Source organism: Lepisma saccharinum, chromosome 7, assembly GCF_977018435.1.
Source record: "Lepisma saccharinum chromosome 7, izLepSacc3.1, whole genome shotgun sequence".
Taxonomy (NCBI): domain Eukaryota; kingdom Metazoa; phylum Arthropoda; class Insecta; order Zygentoma; family Lepismatidae; genus Lepisma; species Lepisma saccharinum.
Window position 1 is genome coordinate 64,908,657 of NC_139235.1, and position 23,786 is coordinate 64,932,442.

Here is a 23,786-nt window from a genome sequence, read left to right on the forward strand (position 1 = left end):
TAATCGTGCACATCTGCTTCGAGTTACCAAAAAAAAAATAATAAAAAAAATTACCATATTTAGTAAAGCCTACAATTTTTTTTAAAATTACCAAAAAGCTCAACTAAACGTGTTTTGTTAATTCTAAAATATCCATTTTTCTGTACATAATAGTGATAATATGGAATCCAACGTTAAATTAGTCCACTATAAAACATAGTATTATTTCTATTATTATAACAATTAAAAGGTCTTACTTTAATTAAAAAAGGAATAATCTTTGACCCAAGGTTTACAAAGAATGTACACTCTCTCCACTCAACGTATGTAATGGCTAATGATAATTGGTAACCATAGTAAATTGTTAAGAGAGCACAAATGTTAAAGAATATTCGAATGCGGATGCATCTTCTATACACTGCGTTTAATTATACCTTACAAAGAAAATAGTAAAAATGCCATCATTTTAAACCATTCCTTTATATGGCACTAAACCACCTGCTGTGACATTTAGATATGATGACTTTTATAAAATATTTTTCCTATTATTAAGTTCTTGCTATGTTTTCTTGATTTTATTTCAATTCATTTTAGAAGTTTTCTAATGGACTAATTTCATTAATGCGTGTTTTAGAATGAAAACTTGCACTACATTTTATGTTATATTCAAATTATGTGTTTGTTACAGTGAATACTTGAAAATAAACAAATAAAATAAAGTATGAGAGAGAGAGAAGAATGATTCTATACTCCGAAAGTACACTATCAAAAAGGTCCTTTTTCGTTGCTAACATACTATCGAATATTCTAAAAAGTCAGAAAATTTGTGAAATTAAAAATGAATTTGCACAATAAAAATTGTTATTAGCAAACTTTTAATTTTCTAATACTGCATATCAAGAGAAAATTATTATATTCTGCATATTTGTATTTTAGAAATTGTTCGTTATAAATTATTATTTTACATTGGGAAGTGTTATTTGATGATTACATTTTTCTAGTCAGTCTAATTGTTTAAAAATAAATTACAATCTCAAATCCACTGACGGATTTTCACTTTGGTTCCGTCATTCTCATCACATCTCAAAATTGCGAAATAATTAGCCTATTGCCAAAGGATCTTTTTATAGTTACTAAATAGATAATATTAGTCACACTTTAAATTAATAAAAGTGAATGAGATTGAGCTCTTTTGTAATTCGTGTTGAAAAGGGATTTTTACCAATTGTTGACATCGGGACCATAGTGTCCACAGCTTGACGATATAACTCCGATTTTAGTTTGTCAATAGTATGTTTCCGAATAGTCAAATTTTGAAAAAGGAAATCTAAACCAATGAAGGGAAATGGAAACAACTTCCACCAATCAGCGCAGTAACGCCAGAATATTGGAAGAACTATCAGGCTTGTGCACAGCACATTTGTAAGTATATTTCCAATAGAGAAATATATTCTTCGGATAGTTTTCAAAAAAATGTTGTTTTTTTCCCACCACTGAACCTGTTTCAAGTGCATTCTTCTGCGAGATTCCATTTTTCTTCTTTTTCTAGGAAAAAAGTTCAGGACATAACATCTGGAAAATGGTGCAAGATAAATCTTATACACAAAAGTTTAGCAGAACTTTCACTCCTCTTTGTCCACCTTCGCAAATCGCAATTTACTCTTCTGCCCCCCCTCTCCCCTCAAAAAAGCTCGCTTCCCGACCTCCTGCCATGGACTCGCATAGCAGTTTGCCGTCACCACCTCCCCCCCCAAAGCTCTTGTAACCGCTCGCCCCAAACCTTGCTTTGTCCAGAAATATCTCGGCAGTCGGCACCAACATGCAGTTCCCCATCTCGACCCCCAAAACCGGACGGAGAAGAAGGGGCGCACGGGGGGAAGGGGGCCAGCAACACATCAAGGTCTCCCCCCTTCAGCCCCCCCCCCCTTCCCGCCCGTTCAAAAGGTCTCTTTCAGCAAACATTCGGAATAACTGCAATCATCTGCCAATCACAGGACTCCTTACAGAGCCCCCGCGTCGCTTCGACCAATAAACTTCGGCGTTACATGCTAATGTTGAAGCGGCCGGACCAAATGGTATGATAACACAAATAGGGGGGGACCAGGGGGCCCGAGGGGTCGTTTGACAGCAATGCCCGAGAAACATTGAAAAGAATACGATACAAGGGGAGGGGGAGACCGGGCCGTACCGAACCCTGCTGGTTCCCGCGCGAGGAAGGGGGGGGGGGGTAGCGTAATGGCCGCCACCCTTGTGCTAACGAGCGTCAACTTGCTTTGGATGAAATTTCAACCGCCATAAAACTTAAAGGAAGGCCCGACTCGCGTCTTGAGGAATTTTCCCATGCGTCTTGAGGTGAGTACTTGACGAACGTGTGGATAAAACAATTAGGGATTTGTTCTGTGGACACACAAACGTTTTTTAAAATCTCTCGAGCGGCACGATTCCGCCATGTAAACAAAGAATCCACCGCCATGTTAGGCTTAAAAAGTCCACGCCGTAAAGGTTCAGTTTTCGGCGTAAGCATGTCTTCAAAAATTAACAGCTTTTGCCGCCGCTGATAAACATGGCTGAATCCGAGTATTGCGGCTTGATGCAAGTCCAGTGCATGCGAGAAAATTGTTGCTACTGATTGGAAATCGATAATTCACGCTCCAGGATTGCAAAAACTGCACCCGGGAATAGGAACAAAGAATCTACCGTCGATCGGTTAATGGCGACCGTTACGCCGATGGCTCTTAGGTATGTGGTGACGTCATATTAATGTCCAAAACGGCATTGTCAGCCCGCGTGAGAATTTTTGGCACATACCGCAGTTTGGGTAGGACTTGAAAATCGTATCAAAAGTAAATATCCCGTGTTTATATCTCTCCAGGAACTTTTTGAAGATCCAACACACTCGTCAACAGATTGCGGTTGAATCTCATGGCTGTAGCTTCATCAAATAATTTACTTCGGTAAGGAATGTTGTGCAATGGTTTCATATTACGCTAAACTTTGAACTTAGTGCATTTAGAGCGAATTACGGTGAAGTAAAAATGCAAGAGAAATGTGTTTAGCTTTAGCGAACGCGCGAGTCGAAACTATCTGCAAGCCCTTCAGTGGTGGCCGGCGAAATCTTTAGGGCAGGTCCGCTAGATCAATTGGAGAGTCCGATGTTGTGGGTCTTCACGAAGAAGGGCTGATAAGCCCTTGAAATTTTTTTATATGGCTACCCAAAAGTATCTCCGTGCGGAAAGTTAACATTTTGTATGTCACGAGTTATTTTAAGTTTATTAATTGATTACAAATGCGCGTTTCAAGACCCTGTGCTTGCTTAAATTTACTAATGGAAAGTAATTATTTTTTACACTTAAAAGCAAACGCCAAATGCTTTTCTAATAATATTTCTTTAAAGATGTGCCAAAAATCATGGAAATATAGGAATGCTAATTTAATGAAAGAGGTGCGATGAGTATAGCTTAGAAAAAAGAAAAACAATATTTATATATACCCCAAGTCCTGAACGTAGCAGCAGTTCGGCATCTTTGACATAACCCCAGAGGAAGCTGACCGGAACCGTATCTGGTTTCGAGCCACCACCTGTTTTTCGGCAAAGCGCTGTTGTCACTTTTACCTGCAGAGTTTAGACATCCATTCATTCACTGTGACGTTTTACTCCCAAGGTCTTCATATTGCATAGAAAAATAGCAAAACACAATAACACAACCTAACGAAGATAGAGAACCGCAACCTCGTGTTCAAAAATCTCTATGAAACTGAATTAGCAACATCTCATTTAGTCCACGTGGACTTGATGAGAGCTGTCATTTCTTGGACGGACGCTATTGGTTAGAAAGGTTTCAGGGGACGATTTATTGCACTGCACGTGGACCTGATATATGGTTGTAAGGGGGAAAACTGATCTTTCGGAACTTTCTTTGAAGTAAAGTGAGGTTTCTTTGGGGACGAGCACTATACTTACTTAGCTTATATACTTAATCACTTTAGGTCGGATGGTTTCTAGAATTATGAACGGCACTCGCAAGATAACTAAACGTAAAGAATGAACTCGTTTTCGAGTCCTTTAAAATTATTTTTCAATAATATAGCCGTGTTACATTTGGGTCAAACGGAAGTGGAAGACAATTTGAACATATATATTCTCGAAAATTGAATAGGGTCCACCGATAAGTTTATTATAACAATAAAATTGCTTTAGTCTTTTATTTTTATATTAACAAGAAGGTATTTTATTTTTATATATAACAAAAAGATTGGGTGGGAAAGTTGGGATGTTTGCAAATGCCTCCTCTCAACTCTGGACCCGTCAGGGTCAAAATGGAAATGTTTCCGATGTAGATCATGCATAATGCTAATATAAAATTTAGGAATAGTTAGTGTCGCGTTTTTTTTAATATCACAACCAATTTACCAAAGTTCGCATTCTTATCCATTTCCACAGCAACAATTTGAAATTAACATTTTAGCTTGTGTACTACAGTACTTTGAAACAAAGACAACATATAAAGTACAATTCCCCACATGCAGGCGGTTCAATCAAAACTGCTAGAGAAACTTCAGTGCAAGAAATGCAAAAACGGAAAAATCTCGCAAATGTTTTCAGCAACAACTCGCATAATTTTTTAATTCAAATTTGCGATAAAATGCTTGATTACACAGTTAATTTATACCCCAAAGACGACTAATAATTAATGTAACGGAGCATTTATAACCAACAATGGGATTGTTACAAGTTGAAACTTCTCTTTCTGAAAAGAAGATGGTTTGAAGAAGGGTAAATATGAAATTCTGCGGTGGAAGTGATTCTAACATTAAAATATTGATAATTCTAACAATAAAAAAATTCTCGAAAGGCAAGAGAAACTAAATAATCAGATCACAGAGGAATTGGTATGCAAATTCACAACTCGCAAATCACATCATTATTGGATGTGTAAATTTATCCACACAATAATGCAAATAATAGTTTATTTATTCCATAGGGGAGGTTCAGCCTGAGGCTGCATTGTCGATCGTGACCCAACCCATGGCAAAATCATATTGCACATGTAACAATATATAAAAGAAATGTACAAAATTAACTAAATAAAAGAGAATAAATATAATACAGAAAGTCATGAAATTTTAGTTCTGATTAATTTCTAAATCAATATATTAACCTGCTGACAAATATGAGTTTTTTACCTTAGAAAAAGAGGTTACCGTAACTGTAATAGAAATGCAAAATTTTGTTTATATATTCATAAAGACGATAACTGAAAGAAACGAAAGAAATACAAGATCCAAAAAAATATAGGTAAATTAACCATAAATCTCTGTCATTATCGAGCTTGTGATAAATATTAATATAACACCGATAGGTATGAACTTCTATCAGTATACATCAAGGAATTCGCACAGAATGAATTATGCCCTTAATATATGACAAATTTTTAAACGGGTCCGAGGAACTTATTTGGTTTGCTGATTACAAGAGTAGATACATACTACAAATATGATAAGTCAATGAATGAACACTTTAAACGTACCATAATACAATATTAGGCATGAAAATCCATTAAACAAAGAAATTAACTAAAGGAAAATTGCAACACATCGTCCTTTTTACATTATGTAATCCCATAAAAAGTTATTATGAACGTAATGATTAACAATACAAAAATCCGTGCAGAATTAAATCAAGTGATGTTTTGAAACCATATAAATTATAATTGACACAAGTTTGCGGAATCTTGACCAGATAACACGAGATGGCCAGTGAAATAATTTTTGCGCATGTTATATCAGATCAGCCCAGTTGCATTACATACAAATGATATTATGGGAATTTTATTTAATTGTATTTGAGAACTTTTCAAGATTGAACGGAAATGTTGGTAAATGTTATATTTTTCCAACAATTCACGGAAGAAAAATGTATTTTTTCTCTTTTGCGTTGCTTTTCTGATACTATTGATAGTGACGATGATTAGGTAAAATTGATGACGGAACACAAAGAAACAATCACTGGGAATCGAACCCGGTATTACGAAGGCGAGATTTGAGGAGAAAATGTGACGATATTTCGTTCGGAAAAAGTACAAAACTTACGCACACTGTTTTCCTGTTTGCAGTTACATGAAACGCAATCTTCATTTTAAATTGAGAACTTATTTACTATTTTGAGAATGAAATGAAATGCGATATCCTGAAACTCTAGTGAAGGTAAATAGGAGTAACAAACAGTTTAGCTGTAGTAAACCTCTACCCAGTGACTGTGCTGTATTTACATACCAGACAGAATTGAGTATTTCCGTAGGAATTCAATGTGCAGGAGGTTTGGAAGTTTTGTTTTCTAATATTAAAGAAGCAACGTAAAAATACCAGAATCGTTCATAAACAGCGAGGAGCGAGCGCAATATAATTTTAAATATTATTGTTTTATTAAATTTTATCTTTTTTTCAGTCTGTGTTCACCTTCTTCCAGCACTTCTCTGCTGCTTGTTTCCCCTCCACGATTTATGCATCTTACTCTCCCTACTTAGCTACGTACTATTTCGAAACCCGCTATCACTTTAATAAAGCAAAATGTATGTTAAATTGCAATGAAAATGTATTGTCTATGTATCACACTAATATATTATCGTCTCCTTTCTCAGTGAATAACTCTATTTTGTATGGGGCGACAATATTCATTTTTTCACCGAGTAAGAATTATAGTTCGTGAACAACATTGAAGAAAACGGGGGAAAGGCATTCTCATTTCGCGGTTAATTTTTCAATTGAAACTTTGTATTGAAAAACAGAGCTATGGTGCGTATTTATATTTCTGAAAAACATATATCCAGTCATATGACCTTGTGTTCTCCTTCGTTACGAATAAAATATTAAAAATATTGATGCAAATAATAGCCATATTAAGTTCAGTCTTAAAAAACATTTCGAGAAAGGAAATATTCAAGTGGATAATTGCTACGATGATAAAGGCTCTAGCCGGACCCTGTGGCCGAGTGGTTAGCTCATAGAGCTGCAACGCTAGGGATCCCGGGTTCGAATCCCGCTCGCGCTTGGTTGTTTGTGAATGTCCATTCATCAATTTCATCATTTCATACCTCATCCCCATCTTCGCAAATTAGCCAAGAGGCACAAAACGCGAAGTAAAAAAAACTAAATCAATCACAAAGGCTCTAGCCGTCTTAGTGCCAGGATGGTCGACTCGCAAATTGGCTAATGAAGATTCCATGTTCAAATCCTGCCCTGGGTACCGGCATTCCTTTGTGAATGTCTGTCATTATCGTCGTATAAGCCAAAATTGGCAAAGGAGCGACGCAAGAAAAGAAAATAATAATAAATAAATTTTAAAAATCCTACTATTGGTCATGTGACACATTTGTCGCATCTTATGGAAAATAACAAGAGGACAATCAATGGGTTTTTTATTACTTGAACATTCCAACTCGACATAATGAATCAATTATAATTTACATTTCTTGTTGACAAAACCCGTCCATAGTACTCTACTTAAATTACAGATTTCACTTCGCCCACCCAAAAAGAAATTGTTACAAATAACAAAACACATTTGCTTGAACTTGTTTGGTAACCGTATTCATCACCTTTATCGGTAAAGCAGTAAAACAGAGAAGGCGAGCAAGAAAGTAACAAAAATATAAATCGACACTAACAAATATATATATCCTATTTAACAAACAATAAAAGTACAAAAATGTTATCGCATTAATGTTCTGATATTTCACTGCATACCTTCTAGATGCTAGATTACTATGAAGCATATACCGTTGATGGAAATGAGTTAGCGTCAAAAAGTTTTCAGCTTGTCCCAGTGGATTTGTTGTGCGTTTGTATTTTTTAGTAGTATAAGAAAATACTACAAGCAAAATGAATGTGCTTGAATTTTAACTACTAGACCACATCGTAGCTCGTACTATATCGGTGAAAAATATGTCAAGACAATCGCGGTAGCCCTATATATTATCGACCCTATGTAAGGGATGCTTCGCTATATTCATACAGTAGTAATTTTCATGAAAGGGTTTCGTATCAGTATGAATTAGTTTTTCTAATTTGATCTGGCAACACTTTATTTCGTAGAGTATAACAGCTGGAAAAATATACTTGAAGCAATACAACCGAATTGAATATTTTGTCGCCACTAATTAAATATTGCCACAGTGACAATGCAAATAGCAAAACCATGCCTGAAAAAAAGTCTAAATAGGGGAGCCCTGATAATAAAGGAACAATTAATAAACTGGCCATATTTTGGGAAACAAATAATGTTCGCAAAGTATCACTATAAATTCATGACCGGTAAGATTACTCTTTAAGCAGTTAAAGGTTTTGTATCGATCCTAAGAATGATTGTCTGATAAGAAAATGAAATGTTAGAAATAACTTGTGCAGGGTTACAAACATCCTGGCAAGGAATGGTAGACAGTTTTTTCCCCCACTAGCGTATCTTTCAACATCAAATCAATTAGAAATTATATATGAAAATTTATTATGTCCTTGGTCATAACTCTTAGGCAGCGTTTCGAAACTTACTTAATAATAATAATAATAATAATAAGGGAGTTATTATTGCTGTTTCTTTAGGTAAGTACTTTATTCTAGATATTGTGTTATTGGCAGAACGTGTTTCATGCATGACTTGCAAGGGGACTATTCTTTTTTTACTGATCAACCCACCGAAAATTAACATACATTTTCATTAAAGTGAAACAAACGCAATGAATGTAAATAGGAAATATAGAGGTAAGGAAATTTAAAGTAAACCCTTATATTAGAAAAAAATACGTAAAGCAAAACATCTTAACAGTGTCTACAATTTCAAAAAGCGAAGTTTCTGGACTTTTGCATGTTTTCCAGACCAAAAAAAAAACAAAATTTGCCACGCCACATTATTAGGGCTATTAGTGCACATGAACATGTCTGGAAGGAGGTCATTATATTTTAGCTATACACTCAAGAAGTAATCAAATTTTAGAATATGAACTTCACGTGTAAAGGTAATAATGTGAAGAGTAATGACTGCTGGGTAGGGTATGGAAACAATTATTAGGTGTGGGTTTCTATGTAATACTTGATATCTAATGAGTAGTGATTTACAAATAATACTTTTGTAAAAAATCATAACAATTATAGTGCAAATAACACATACTTGTACTAAAATTTTGAAATATATTACTACCTACACACATCCCTAAAAATACAAGAAAGTGGTAAAATACCAATAACCACTTAGTGTCGTTTATTTTTACTCTAAATACTGGTGTGTTGTGGCTGGAAACATTTTTTTGGGGGGTTCAAAACCTACTTTTACTGCACTACTACAAAAAAGTTTTCCAGGAAACGAGTATATTTCCCTGACATTTCAAGTCTTGTAGACCCCTTAAAAATGTATGAGCATCAAGACTGACGTTCTATATATTTAGCAAAGCATAACTTCGTTTATTACCGTCGAAACGTGCGAAAAAGTAACCGTTATTTTCAATAGTAATTGGAATTACTAATTTTAAATAATAGCAATGATTACAGCTGTTGTTTCTCGAAAAAGTAACTCTTACTTGCAACCGGTTACATCCAAACACTGCTCCTAAGTCAGGTTGTGTCAGAATGTATAGTTCTTCTCATATTTTTTGCCACGGCCATTACATTATTGAAGTGCAGGGCCATTTGTAGAAGGTGGCCCTTTGATGAAGATCTCACGAACTCGGGAATTCATTATTACTTTTGAACGTATTAATTTTAACAATTTTATCTGGAACTTTATTAAAAAGTGCTGCATTTTTTAACTTTCGTTTGGTTGGTTACATTTTGTGTCTTTGATAAAGGCCTGAATGAAGCCTTCCAATTCCCAAAGTGGCAAAAACAACAATGTAATTCTAACAAGTTATTTCTGGCTTCTAGTGGTCAAAAAGTACGTTTTTTAAAGATTTTTCCTAAGTGCCCTCCGCAAAAATTGTATTTTGTTTAAACTTCTGTTTCCACGAATCAATCATCTCTCGATCCAATCGAAGTGAATAGACTTATTTATTTTATATTGTAATAGAATATATTTCATAATTTAATATGGTATCAGAACACTTGTTGTGAATTTGGATTAATTTCAAAGTTTAAGAAACAACCATTAAAGATTCGCAGTGATTTTAAATCTACATGCAAAATATAATCGTTGATACTTTTTTTTAAGTGATTCAGTTGAAACGGTAGCCTTTTCATGAATTTCGATTTTTTTTAAAAAAATGACGTTTCGTAATTATGGATATTTCGAAAAATCAAAAGTCGTAGTATGCATATTACAGAGAACTAAGCTTACAAATGAACTAAAACATGCGCTGCAAAATTTAGGTAAATTCTGATACTATTGGAACTTCACGTGGGTGCAATTGTAATTTGAGCTGTAAGCCAAGTCTTGTTTGTCTATGAAAGTAGCCAATAGAAGCAAACGCTACCAAAACTTTCCAAAATTTATGGAAAATTGCTGAAGAGTATCTTAGCAACTAAATTTAATTACTTAAATATGGTATTTTTAAAGAATCTCTGACACAATTTTGCAACAAATTTTCATTAATTTTAGAAACTGATTTATGTCTTTGACGTTTGGCTTTGTGGAGTTATTCTGCGAGCACGTCTCCATCTCAAATTGTCAGAATTATATTACCATCAATTAATGTTTTCCGGGACTTCTATTTTTCTTTCATCTTCTTTAATAGATTCCATAACATCTACAACATAAATAACTTTCGATGTAAAAAATAAGAAATGCTGCAATAAAAATACACACTTAAATAAAAACCGCGGTTTTTCGATAAAAACAGGTCAGATATACGTAATGCAAGTTACTTATGGAAAACCTTTATGTTCTTGAAAATTTTAACTTTTTGCAAATACACCATTTTGCTCTTGTGAATATGCAGATGAAAAGCTTCTATTGCCAATTAAAAATGTAGTGTATGTATGAGAGATATTAATTATTTCAGATCAAATGTTAAAGTGAAAGCACATACGATCACTTAAATAATGTAAAAATGTAGAATAGTAAACAGAATGTGTAGCATTTTTTCCATTCCAACAGCATTTGTATGGTCTGAATGACTTGTGTATTGTCGAGACTTGAGTTTGCCTTTACTTAGTTCAACGTAAAATCTTTCGTGTGTAGTGTAAACAAATGAACTCGAAATGCTTAATTTATATACATATGAAAATGTCAATAGACACTTGAAAAAAAGTGGGAATATAATCAAAATGTCCATCAGCTATTCATTGATTTCAAAAAAGCATATGATTCGGTCAAAAGAGATAAATTATATAATATATTAGTAGAGTTTGGAATACCTAAGAAGCTTGTTAGTATGATAAAAATATGCACCAGTGAAACAGAAAGTAAAATTCGTGTGGGTATTAATATGTCTGACAAATTTACAATTCATGATGGGTTAAAACAAGGAGATGCATTATCTCCATTGCTCTTTAATTTTGTCTTAGAATATGCTGTTAGGAAGGTAAAAGAAACTAAAGAAGGACTAAAATTAAACGGTGTGACTCAGTTGTTAGCATATGCAGATGATGTAGACTTACTGGGGGATGATGTGAATACAATTAAGAATAATGCTAAAATATTTTTCAAAACTGCTAAAGAGATACTTTTGGAAGTTAACAAGGAGAAAACTAAATATATGCTTACAGGCCGAAACCAAGTGTTAGGTAATAATCAAAATCTAATTATTGATAACAACTCGTTTGAACCAGTTTCCAAATTCAAATACTTAGGAGTAATATTAACAAATGAAAATGATATTAAAGAGGAAATAAAATGTAGGCTTAATTCAGGAAATGCATGTTACTTCTCTCTTCATAAACTTTTGTCTTCTCGTTTAATATCTAAGAAACTAAAAATTAAAATATACAAAACCGTAATTTTGCCTGTAGTATTATATGGATGTGAAACTTGGTCCCTTACATTGAAAGAGGAACATAAATTGAGAGTATTTGAAAATAAGATCCTTAGGAAAATATTTGGACCTAAAAGGGATGAGGAGACAGGAGACACATAATTTAGAACTACATAATTTGTATTCATGTCCAGATATTATTAGAATAATTAAATCAAGAAGACTTAGGTGGGCAGGCCATGTGGCACTAATGGGAGAGGAAAGAGGAGTTTACAGGATTCTTGTTGGGAAACCTGATGGTAAGAGACCTGTAGGAAGGCCAAGACGAAGATGGAGGGACAACGTTGAGATCGACCTAAGGGAAATCGGTAGGAATGGAAAAGAGTATATAGATCTTGCTCAAGATAGGGAAAGATGGAAGGCCTGTGTTGCTGCAGCCATGAATTTTCGGGTTTAAGAAGGCTAGAGAGTTAGTTAGTTATGAATTAAGCTGTGAAATACGGGGAATTAAAATAGCACGCACAAATACAATAACACAACCCTTTAGCACTTTTTGTTAACTTTTAATTCCGAGAACAAAACTTGACAACAAAATTATTTTGTAATCGTCAATTATTAAGACGATTTATCTGAATTGCAACTAAACATAAATACGTATTTTCACTTTAAAAAACAAAGTTTGAAAATTAAAAAAAAAAAAAACCTAGGGTTACAAAGCTCATGAAATAGTCCCCCAAATTTAGAAAAATACATTACGATAAAATAAATAAAATAAAATACTACACATCATCTTGGTCTAAATTATGTCATTTAAGGAAGAGATTTTCAGAAATTGTTACAGCCAAAATATGTGGTTTGGAAAGGTTCCTGTTCTAGAGATCTAGATTTACCATTTCAGAGATAATGACAATTGTGTAAATGCCTGCAAACATAAAATTCACTAGACACCATGATGGTTACGTGACCACCATTTCTAAATCGTACCTGGATAAAAATAAAATGTTATTTGTTTCGAAAACCGTACACAAAGAATTAAAATTTTCAAAAATGGTTGAGCGAACATTTAATTCAAAATTAGACCACTTCATATGCATTTCCCAATGCATATGAAGTGGTCTAATTTTAAATTAAATGTTCGCTCAACCATTTTTGAAAATGTTAATTCTTGGACGAAAATAACTCGGAACTGCGTTTACTGTGCAACCATGATATGTTCCATTCGTAATAATGAGAAACAAGCAAATTATTTAAGTGTTTTTCAGTTCTTCAACAAATTATCCATTCTGGTTTTCTTTATTTTCTTACAAGCTAATATACGGGAAAACTTTGTACAAACAACAAAATCTGTCGTTTAATCTGCAGTAGTTTACCTACAAAACATATCAATGCATTCGATTTTCGGACTCAAAACCTGACGGACTAATCAAGAAAACAATAAAATTTAAAACACATGATTTTTGCGATTTTGAAGATTTTCCGGAAAAATATGACAATTAATTTGAATTATATCATTAATTTCTCTATATGTATAAACATGCGTTGAATCTTTTTTGTAAAGCCTTTATTGGACACAAAACAGTGTAAAATTTTCATTTTGTGGAAATTTGTGAGGGCTTCAAACTTCCATCAGAAGAAAATTTCTATGTGCAAAAACTAGCTAGCAATGCTATAATTACTATTTCAACTTGCTATTTCTATTAAATTAATGATTTCATTTTCTGCTCTCAAAAGCAGGGCCAGATTGAGACGAAATTGGGCCTGATGCTTGAAATCTTCGGTGAGCAATAAACACAACGACGTTATAGTTACGTCACAGCGCAAATAATAATAGTAACTGTATAATAAGTAATGCTGTGTCTAGGCGTCCGAAAGTTGGGTTCCAAATTTCATTATAAGATTTATTTTCAGATTAATACAGCAATAATAAAAAAAACTGTTCACCTTTTGGAAAATTCTCGTCTGTTTTCATCTGGGCCTATTTCAGATATGGGCCTAATGCTGCAGCATCCGGCCCTGCTCAAAAGCCAGAAAAGAGCGGCAATGGGAATCGATGCGCTGACCATCCGTCATCCAATGAAAACGCCGCTCAGGCAGGCATGTTGCGCCATGGGGTATAGTTTTGGTTTATACATTTATTTTAAGAATTTGTGAATGTAGTTTAGATTTACGATTAACAAACTACATAGAAAATTCTTCAAGGTTTTTTATTAAGTTGAAAATACGTTTTTTCAATGGAATAATAGGAGTTTGTATACTTTATGACATAAGTAATTAATTTTGATAAATGCAGAAAGCCTTTTTACCCAATTTGGAACACAACGTAACATGCAATAATTTATCATTTTGATTCAGAATGCATTACACGAAATTTTATATTTGTGTATTTTACGTAATTTGTTAAATACGCAAATCGAGATAATGTCTTACTAAATCATTATTTTTATCCGCATGTACACACCACAATATTTTTATATTTATCTGTTGGGCATCATATCGATTATTACTATCAATTCTTGACTCTTACTGGCAGAAAGACGGACAAGTCGACCAATGCATTAAATATTCCATGCAGAAACTCGGTACTTTCTTCAGTCCATGAAATTTCATACAAGTAGTTGTAGTTGTTGGGAGCATTCAAGGATATCGATTGGTTCTGTTGTTGACTTGAATAGACAATTCAAATGTTCAATTGAGAATATTTTGCAGAATGTAAATGTTATTAGATAAGTCTCTCAGAACAGCAAATTCTGATATATCAAAGGTTCATATCTAGATTGTCTGGCTGATCGAGATTTTTTATGTCGCAGTCCACGGATCTAATATTTTTAAATACTCAAATGTTCTGTCTTTTATCACAAAGTTTAATGAGCTCGATAATACTTCATAAAGTTTAATTCAAGCCCACTCATGATATGCTACTCGGAACGGGGCTACAATTTAAATTTGGATCCGAACCACCTTGAAATGTGCCTCAAAGGGGGTCCAATCCGAGACCCCTTGAGAGAATGGGTTTCTGTTTCTTTGTTTATTCACTTTAGTCCTCATATGGGATCGTTCAATTTTAATAACCATCTATTCCAGGCCTGGATCCATATTTTTGTGAAACAATATGCTAATATGTAGAACAAGGAAGTCAGCTTGGTTCATGTTCACAGTACCATACCTGTATTGTTTACATACAATATATATATATATATATTTGTATTTGGTGAGTTGGTGAGTTGAGGTACCCCATGGTAATTTGACCCTTCGAACTGTAACTTTTGGATCCGCCACTGTCTCTTAGTAGTTTCTGAGTAAATGACAGATATCAATTGGGTCTGATTTTTTTACTGGAACTGAGAAAAGTTGTGGTCATCGTTAAGATGGACATGGCATCAACTTAGTAATCTACAGTTCTTGCAGTGAGTAAAATTGTCTTTATCTTCTTTGTAGTTTTAGTTACTGAAATATTTAGTAGGGATAAATGTAATGGAATACTTATGTTATACAGTAGTAGTATTGTATTTTTGTTTGTTTAATTGTACAAGATTTTGCGGGTTAAGTGGTAGAGCAGCCATAGGCTGAACTTCGCCCATGAATAAAGAATTTCTAATTCTAATTCTAACTTGAAAACTTCATATTTGTAGTTTGAACAGTTTCTAAATTATCACACCCGTAATCGAATCAACGACGAATCGAAATAATTTAATCTCGCTTTAAATTAGAATTCGGTATATGAAAATGTCAAATCTTCACATTTGGTAGTTTTCGATACACCTGAAGGTTACTTCCAAACGATTGTTATCTCACGCGGCCAAACAGACCAATTAAACTCGAGCCATTATTTCTATTTATTAGATCTATCAGTCCATGAAATTTCATCTTTGTATATCTGGTGGTTTCTTGAGTTCTCGATAGTCGACAATACGGATGACAGTAGCATATGGGTACTATTTGAATATTTGTTTATTAAAAAAAACTAACTCTACAGAGCTTAAAGCTCTAGAGAATGTTTAGAAATGTAATTCAGGTCCTGGTTTGAGAATCATGCGAAAAAGTACAGAAAAGGCATGGAGAATTTACACGTCATTTCAGTTAAGCAATTAAAAAAAATGCGAAGCCCAGGATTACGAAAATTTGTTCAACCAGAAATAGAGACATGAAGTGATATCACACAAGAAATCAATTCAACGCTCTTATAGTCAGGAATTTACGGAAACAATTCACAAAGTATTAGATACATTATTAAAAAAGGTTTGTGAAATTAGTCCCATCGTTCTCTACTAAACAATTGGTATTTCTGCACTTGAACACGCACATATTAACTACAGGTACGTATATTTTGGATCTTTGTTGGGATTACATCGAAGCTGTCATGTAATAGAGATTAAATTATGTTGTTAATTAGTTCTGAAATTGTATTTATACTTACTATAACTAATTTTGTTCCTTAGTTTTGTATCTATTTTTAACAATATATTGTAAAATTTTTCAAACATTATCAGTTTTTGTATTACGTTGCCTTTTGTAGGATTTGTATCTCGCATTTTGTGTATGTAACAAAAGTGTTATCAGAACACATTTCAGTGTGCCCTGTAAAAGGGGAGTTTCCTGTTGTGCTCTGACATAATAAATAAAATATAAATTTAGCTTTATAATCATGTTTTATTCGTGTTATTGTATTATTAACATTTTACGCTTTGGGATTCAATTTACAGCAACTAATATTTGGCTTTTGTTTCATTGTACTTTTGCACTCCACTTGTTCCAATTTAGTACTTTTTCTGAAATTCTCTATTTCTCATTTTATAGCATTCCTTATTTCTTAAAAAAAATCAAGCTCTAATTTTTAAAATATTTTTTTGTATCTTCTGCTCAACAATAATTTACCACTCTTTCTCTGTGCAATTTATTTATTACTCATAACTTTGGGGGAGTTTTATACAATGTAATGGTGGATAATACAGGATGGCACACAAGCACATCCACACTATTGCTATTTAGCACGTTCTCTACGCTCTATGAAAATCTGTCAGGCGACTCTTTACTCAATCAACAAATTACAGTTCTAGTGTATTTGTGCTAACAATACCAAAGACACAATGCACATTTCAAAATTACCGTTATTGTATTTGGATTTTCACTAAAATTTGTGATTTGGAGCAGCAAGTAAGAAGTATATTGTGCTTATACACTTGCGAATAATATTGTTTGCAAGTTACACTTCATGAGTTTCAATACAAGATCCTACAGATTTTGCCATATCTTCTATAATATACAGTTTTAGCTATGACAGTAATCGTATAAATGACTGTAGATTCATTACGATATTAAATTCAATGCAGAATTCACCGAAACAATACACTGTATTCCACTGGAGTCAAAATTTCAAATATATAAAAATAAATTAATTGAAATGGCGTTAGGTTGTCTTCAAATGTCAAACGAAATCACTATTTTCGAATGTTATGGCTGTCGGAAAATATAAATGTTACTACACTAATACCGCGAATGTAATATTCCTTGAAAAATATTACAACATATTTTAACGAGAATACTGTTTAGGGAAGTGTGGCGTTGTTCCGATTACATCTGTACAAATGTATGGCTTGCCAATGCTTCTCGTGCATTTTTTAATACTTTGTAAAATTTAGTTAAGCTATGGTTTAGGTTAATGCTTCGAACCTTGATATTTTTGTGAAAAATCATATGAAAATGGAAATGAATTTTGATGTACGTAGTATACATCATCAGCACTATTATGATTTATTGTTATATGTCCTCTTGTATTCTAATTCAGTTTTATGATGTAAGGTGATTTCATAATATGTTCTCCTGAAGATGAACATGAGCAATATACAGGATGTCTACCAAAATAACAAATCCAAAATTCTTTACTTTTTCTTGACCTTTATTTCCTTTCTCTTGAGTTTTTTCCCCTTTTTCTTAACTTGTATTTAATCGCCCCCTACCATACGTTGGAAATTAAGAAAATATATATTTTTATATATAACCCCCACCACAAGGCCGGTTAAAATGAAAACAAAACTAAAGCTGGACTTTAACAAGAGATTTAGACTTGCTTTAATTATTAATGCATGTAAAAATTAATGCTTCAGACTTCATCCTGGATGGGAAATGGCCACGTTACTTTATTTAATATTTTTACAAAACTTCAAGCATACAAGAATGTAAGTCTTAAGAAGCAAAGTGAACAAATTTTAACTGATCGTGGTTATCTTTCTCCGTACTTTATTACAAACAATGAAAGAATGATTGTGGAGCTTGATGATCCATATCTCTTAATTACAGAGAAAAAACGGAATATTATCCAACCTCTCTACTCATACAATTTTAGATTTCCAAATATTCATATTTATCAAATCCCAGTACGGTATATAACATTGTAAATTCACTATGCTGTAAAAAAAAATAGCAAAATTTCTTGACCACAAGCATAATTTCTTGACTTCTTCTTGACTTACCTGTTGATTTCTTGACATTCAGACATGGTAGATACCCTGTATATTAAAGCGAACTTGACGCAGCGTCATATTTTTCAAAACAGCGAGCTCTTTTGGCAATGTACAAATTTCCAATCAATTAAATTAAGTTAAATCTTTTATCACGGCTCTTCTACAACGATATGCATCATGGAGGTACAGTTACAGGCAATAAAAATTGGGACACCTGGATCCAGAAATACTGGCTCTCTACAATGCGTTGTGTGTGTTGCCTAACTCGACGGCGGTGGCTGAACTTGCCTTTGAAAATTTGCTCGTGTAGTTCACTCATCGCCGTAGAGTTATGCAATACACATAACGCTATGCAGCGGAGTGACTATTTCAAAATCTAGATATCCAATTTTGTATTGCCGGTGATTGTATATACTACACAATAAGGGAGCATCGGTCTTCTGAATTAAGATTTGTTACTTCGCCGTACTTAAACTTTGAACTAGTTAAAAATACAATCTTGTTACAATCAAGTTGTTCCATCTGACACATAACCAATAGTCCCCACCTCCATCCATTGACCACGCCCACTGAAATCCACAGCCTGATTTAAGGTAGACGTTTGCATTATGCTTAAATTGTATTTTTGTCTCTAAAAGGAAGTTGGAAAAGAAAGCTTATAGACTAGTTTCTAAAATGCAAGATACCTACAAATTCGGAAAGAGAAATTTCCCAGCATGAAGTATTAATTGAATATTATCCAGTGTCTAGTAATTACCCAAGATAATTTCATAATTTAAGATGTTCTGAAGATGAACAAAAATGATATTACATACATTACGCAGCGTCATACCTTTAATTTACTGCTGTTTTGTAAAACCAAGCGCCTTTTCTCTTGTCTTCAAATGAACAAATTTTATTTTGCCGGTGGTAGGGATCAATCCTAGACAATGGACACTGCATGCTAATGTAGAGCCACTGTCACTAACATTCAAAGAATTATTTAAAAATTCCCAACAAAGAAATATTTAGAACACTTGTGTCTTTGAGATAATATGAAATTATGTACAGACAAATGTATATATTAGATATAGAGCACATTAATATTACAGTCGGAAGGACGTTTCTTACTCATTCCATTGTTTTATTAAAAGTTAGTCCCCTGTTCACTCCTTTTTATAATGTTAGGGATGAAATTGAGTTATTATGCAAAACAGGGATGGAATTGAGTTGTTATGCAAAACAAAAATCTGCTTAGCAACGATATGCATTGTTAGTGAACAAATATTGAACATCAATATTTTAATGAAAGTGTGTGTTTCCAACTTTAATTCCAGCTACATATTTTTCATTGATGACGCAGATGACGAAAAAATATTTTCCAGTCATAGTTGCCAGTTCTTGATTTTAGACAAATAATAACGTAACATTTTAAAATATTTGAGACAAGGTAAAATGGAATTCTCTAAAGATACCAGTATTCAAGAAATATTATGAACATTGGCGTACTCTGTAACCTCAAGTTAATCCATTCTGAGATAAAAAAAACAAAAAACAACAACAACAAGGCATTCACTCTTCAAGCTCCAATGCATATCTCTTGTTTGTTTTTAATTACAGTTCGAAAGCTGTAATCTCGCTGAACAGTCTACCCAATATTTAAAATAATAATAAATCATCTGTAAATATACCTTTAACATACTGACAGTAGTACTCGATAACATTAAACATTGACACATAGTTTCATGATTAACATTTTTGTCTTGCGATTCGAATTTAGTTATCTATTTTCACTAGCTTTGATGAGAAAAGCTTCTGGTGACAGGACATAAAATGATCCAAGAAAAAAATCATGCCAAAGAGATAATTTAAGGGATGTCGAAGATGTAGAATGTTAACCAGAGAGAAATTAAAATTTATTTATTTATTTATTAAGTCTTGTTTTGCATCGCGAAGTTAAGGCTATGGATCATTTTCTTCCACTTAACCATATTAAAAATATTAACTACAGTTATGACATTACATAAAGGAGAAAATACTGAAAAATAATAATATTAAAAATACATACAAGACTAAAAGTCTAATTTATGAGAAAAACAAACAAAAAGCTGTTATCAGTTAAATTTGACCATTTCATCAAGACAGTAGGATCCATAGCGAACCGCTGACAACAACTTGCTGTATCGTGCATAGCAAGTACTTGATTATCGTTTGGATCTTTTCCTCGTTACACGTGGTTCCCATGTTGAATCTTTATAAAGTGAGCCATGTGAGTAAAACTTCCAGAGTTTTTCTTTATATTGATTGATGCCTTGTCTGATTTTCTACCATAAATAGTAACGTCATAATAACTGTGTAAAGTTGTACCATTCATTTTGAATTACCCTGTTATTCTGCCTTAAATTTGGTACTGTAATATAAGTTATTGTTTTGCGAATGCAAACTGGTGAATTTTTCAAATGTCCAAGTAAACAAAAATGGTTGCATGTAATTATTAATATCAAATATCCGCTGTAACTCAGAATTATTATCTTGCTTAAAACAAGTTCTGAATAGCTCGACTAGTATTTTCCATGGAAGTATAACTCATGGCAATATTTTTCCAAAAACTTGTGAAACTTTAAAAAATATATCGTATTGTGGAATCTAATGGCTGATGTAACGCCACAACAAAATTCACATAGATTAGTAGGTTTTACCAGCATACATTTTCTCACTTTTAAGGATATAAATCTTGTGGTGTACAATTATAATTCATTTTCATGCCATTTGGATAGGTGTCTAAATTTAGATAACGATGACCCTCTATTCTATGCGCAATATTAGAATACAGCAATTGATTCTAGGTCATTGACAACGCCAGAATGGAGTCTTTCCCTCCAAACGATTCATCCGACTCTCTTACCAGCTCCCAACGGATAAGAAAAAAATGTAGCATATGGTATATTTGCAAGCATAAGAAATTTGATTTATTGTACAATATATTATCACCACTAACCTACATTTTGCCAGCGACGCGATTAGGTTTTGTAAAGCAGTGGACGTACGTTTATAATAATTACGGCTAACTACTGTACGTATACTTTAGGTGTGAATATTCAATGTGCCAGAATTTTTTTTTTGTGAATATTCAATGTGCCAGAAGATTTTTTTTTTGTTTTGAAGTATGGGAACGACTGCATCATGTATGTATTATGATTAAATACAATACTAAATTAGTAAAGGGTACACATTCAAGGGCGCCAGAGGGGGCACTTGTCCACCCTTAGATTTCTGGAAAAAGTTAATGTAATTCGAATGGTGAAATTGTAGATATATTTTACAATAAAAATATTGTTTATTTAGACTTACAGGCAGTAAGTTACAGCAATTTTTATTATTATTATTATTGAAGTAGGGTTACATTTAAGCTTTCAATCTAAAATCTAAGCATAAAAAGAAAGCTTTTTGTCCTACATGAATTAATTAGTTAAGTATACAGATATGTAAATATGTATAAATATACATAATATGAAAATTATAAATGAATGTAATTTTTTAAAATATAATAATAATAGCTGTAATAATAATAATAATAAAAGTTTCTATGACTGCCCCACCCCTGAGAAAAAATCCTACGGGCGCCCTTGTACACATTGGCGGTTCTTATTTCGGCACTAACTTCCCCTAACAATTTTCCAACACAGTTCTTTTTTTGAATCGAAATTTGTGCCACGCTTCTGTCAAAGATAGTTTATTCAGATATTACAACAGGACCTTTCAATTTTTGAACAGATGGAATAAATGCATTATCTACCATAATTTAATATTCAAGCAATCAATCGGAGGGAACCTTCACGACGTTGACGCTGTTTCAACTTTCATATTTTGTGATTATAACTATTATTACTAAACGAAAAACCTTATTTCTGGTTGGGACCAGAAAATTTTATGAAAGCTACTGTATAAAGAGTAATAATGCAATAGTAAATAGAAAATGCACGATTTGAGATAAAAATGTTAATTCCAGCTAATAAAAAATAAAGTCTCTTATTATATTATTATTATTTACATTAATATTCGTACACCCTACTAATATAAAGCTACACTGTGAATAGTGTCTCAAATAATTTTAGCATATGGTAGTCTCCTAGTGCAAGCATCTGTCCTACCCACTTTTACCTTAGCCCCGTTCTGTCTCTCTTTGGAATAAGCACAAAAGCACATTAATACCTTTTCAGCCGATATATTCACAATTTAACGCACTGTAATTTATCTTGTTGAGAGAAAGAGCACAGAAAATAAATATCTCTTCCGTTCACAAACCGCAACTAGCGTATTTTGCAAAATTTTGTTGCGGTAGGTTTGAAGTACATAGTGGCCAATTTTGACACATTGGTCATTAGACGTAATTCTCAGCAATTTCTCGTGGTTACAAAACTGGCGATTTTTCCCATCACTCCTAAAATACACAAATTATTGTGCGAAGTTTATACAACCAAATTGTATCTCTAGCGATGTCCTACTCTGTAGTCTCCGCAAATATAGTCTAGGCAGACATTTGAAAATGTCTGCTGAATTTGGGGCGCTCGCACCAAAGGGAAATTTGAGTTTTCATTGGTCAGTTTGAAACGCTTTGATTCATTTGGGTGCAGTTCTAATATATTTTTAGCTGATATGAAACATTTCCAGAAGTTATCATGGCCACAAAATTGGTGACTTTCTAGGTCCCTCCGCACAAATACGCACTAACTTTCAACCAGTGATTTATTTAATCACCTCCAAGTTTACCAAATTAGAACACTAATTACGAGTAAAATTATTGACTTTTAAAAAACGAATTTACCTAGACGCTTTGTCACGAAGGTTGAGAACCATTGATTCACACAATATAAAATAACAGTAGGAAATGTGGCCCTCAAGGAGTAAAATTAGAACTTTTCGGTAATTGAAGAAAGGTACTTCTCAAAAAATACTCTCATTACTGGTAGGAGTGATAGTAAATATTATGCCTTACCTTTAGTTGAATTTTAAAAATATATATAATTTCATTATATTTTAAATTTCAATCGCGCAAACAAAAACAAAAAAAAATATTGAATTTACTGGCCATTTCAAAAAAATAATTGAATTCACTGGCCATTTTTTTTTAATATGACTATGATTAAAAACTGACTTTTGCTGATGTTATTGACCATTTTCCACCCCTGTCCAAATGAAATTTTCCTTTGAGCCCTTGCTTTCAGAGATTTCATTTCCAAATTGTGATGCCGAAACATTGCTTCCTAAGCTCCAAAAATTTAGTCTAGACAGGGGTTTTGAAAACGTGGAATGTGGGCATTTTCAACGGCTCTATATATATTTGTGTGTACACTTTGACCCTCGGTACCCCCTCGAGAAAGTGAAATATTTTGCATGGTTTATGAAGATTTTGTTGTTTATGATCGTTGTCAGTTATTTTTAGTGAAGTAAAGTACGGCTGTTACCTTAGCGTGTT

The 23,786-nt window shown here is 33.2% G+C and overlaps 1 protein-coding gene across 1 annotated transcript in view; it reads left to right on the forward strand.

Annotated features, from left to right (window-relative positions):
• Positions 1 to 2,216: 2,216 nt before the first annotated feature.
• Positions 2,217 to 23,786, forward strand: part of Rpp21 (ribonuclease P protein subunit Rpp21) — a 114,311-nt gene continuing 92,741 nt past the window's right edge. Inside the window, exon 1 of the mRNA XM_083125354.1 lies at positions 2,217 to 2,331. The gene's annotated coding sequence lies outside the window, so the exon portion shown is untranslated. The remainder of the gene's footprint in view (positions 2,332 to 23,786) is intronic.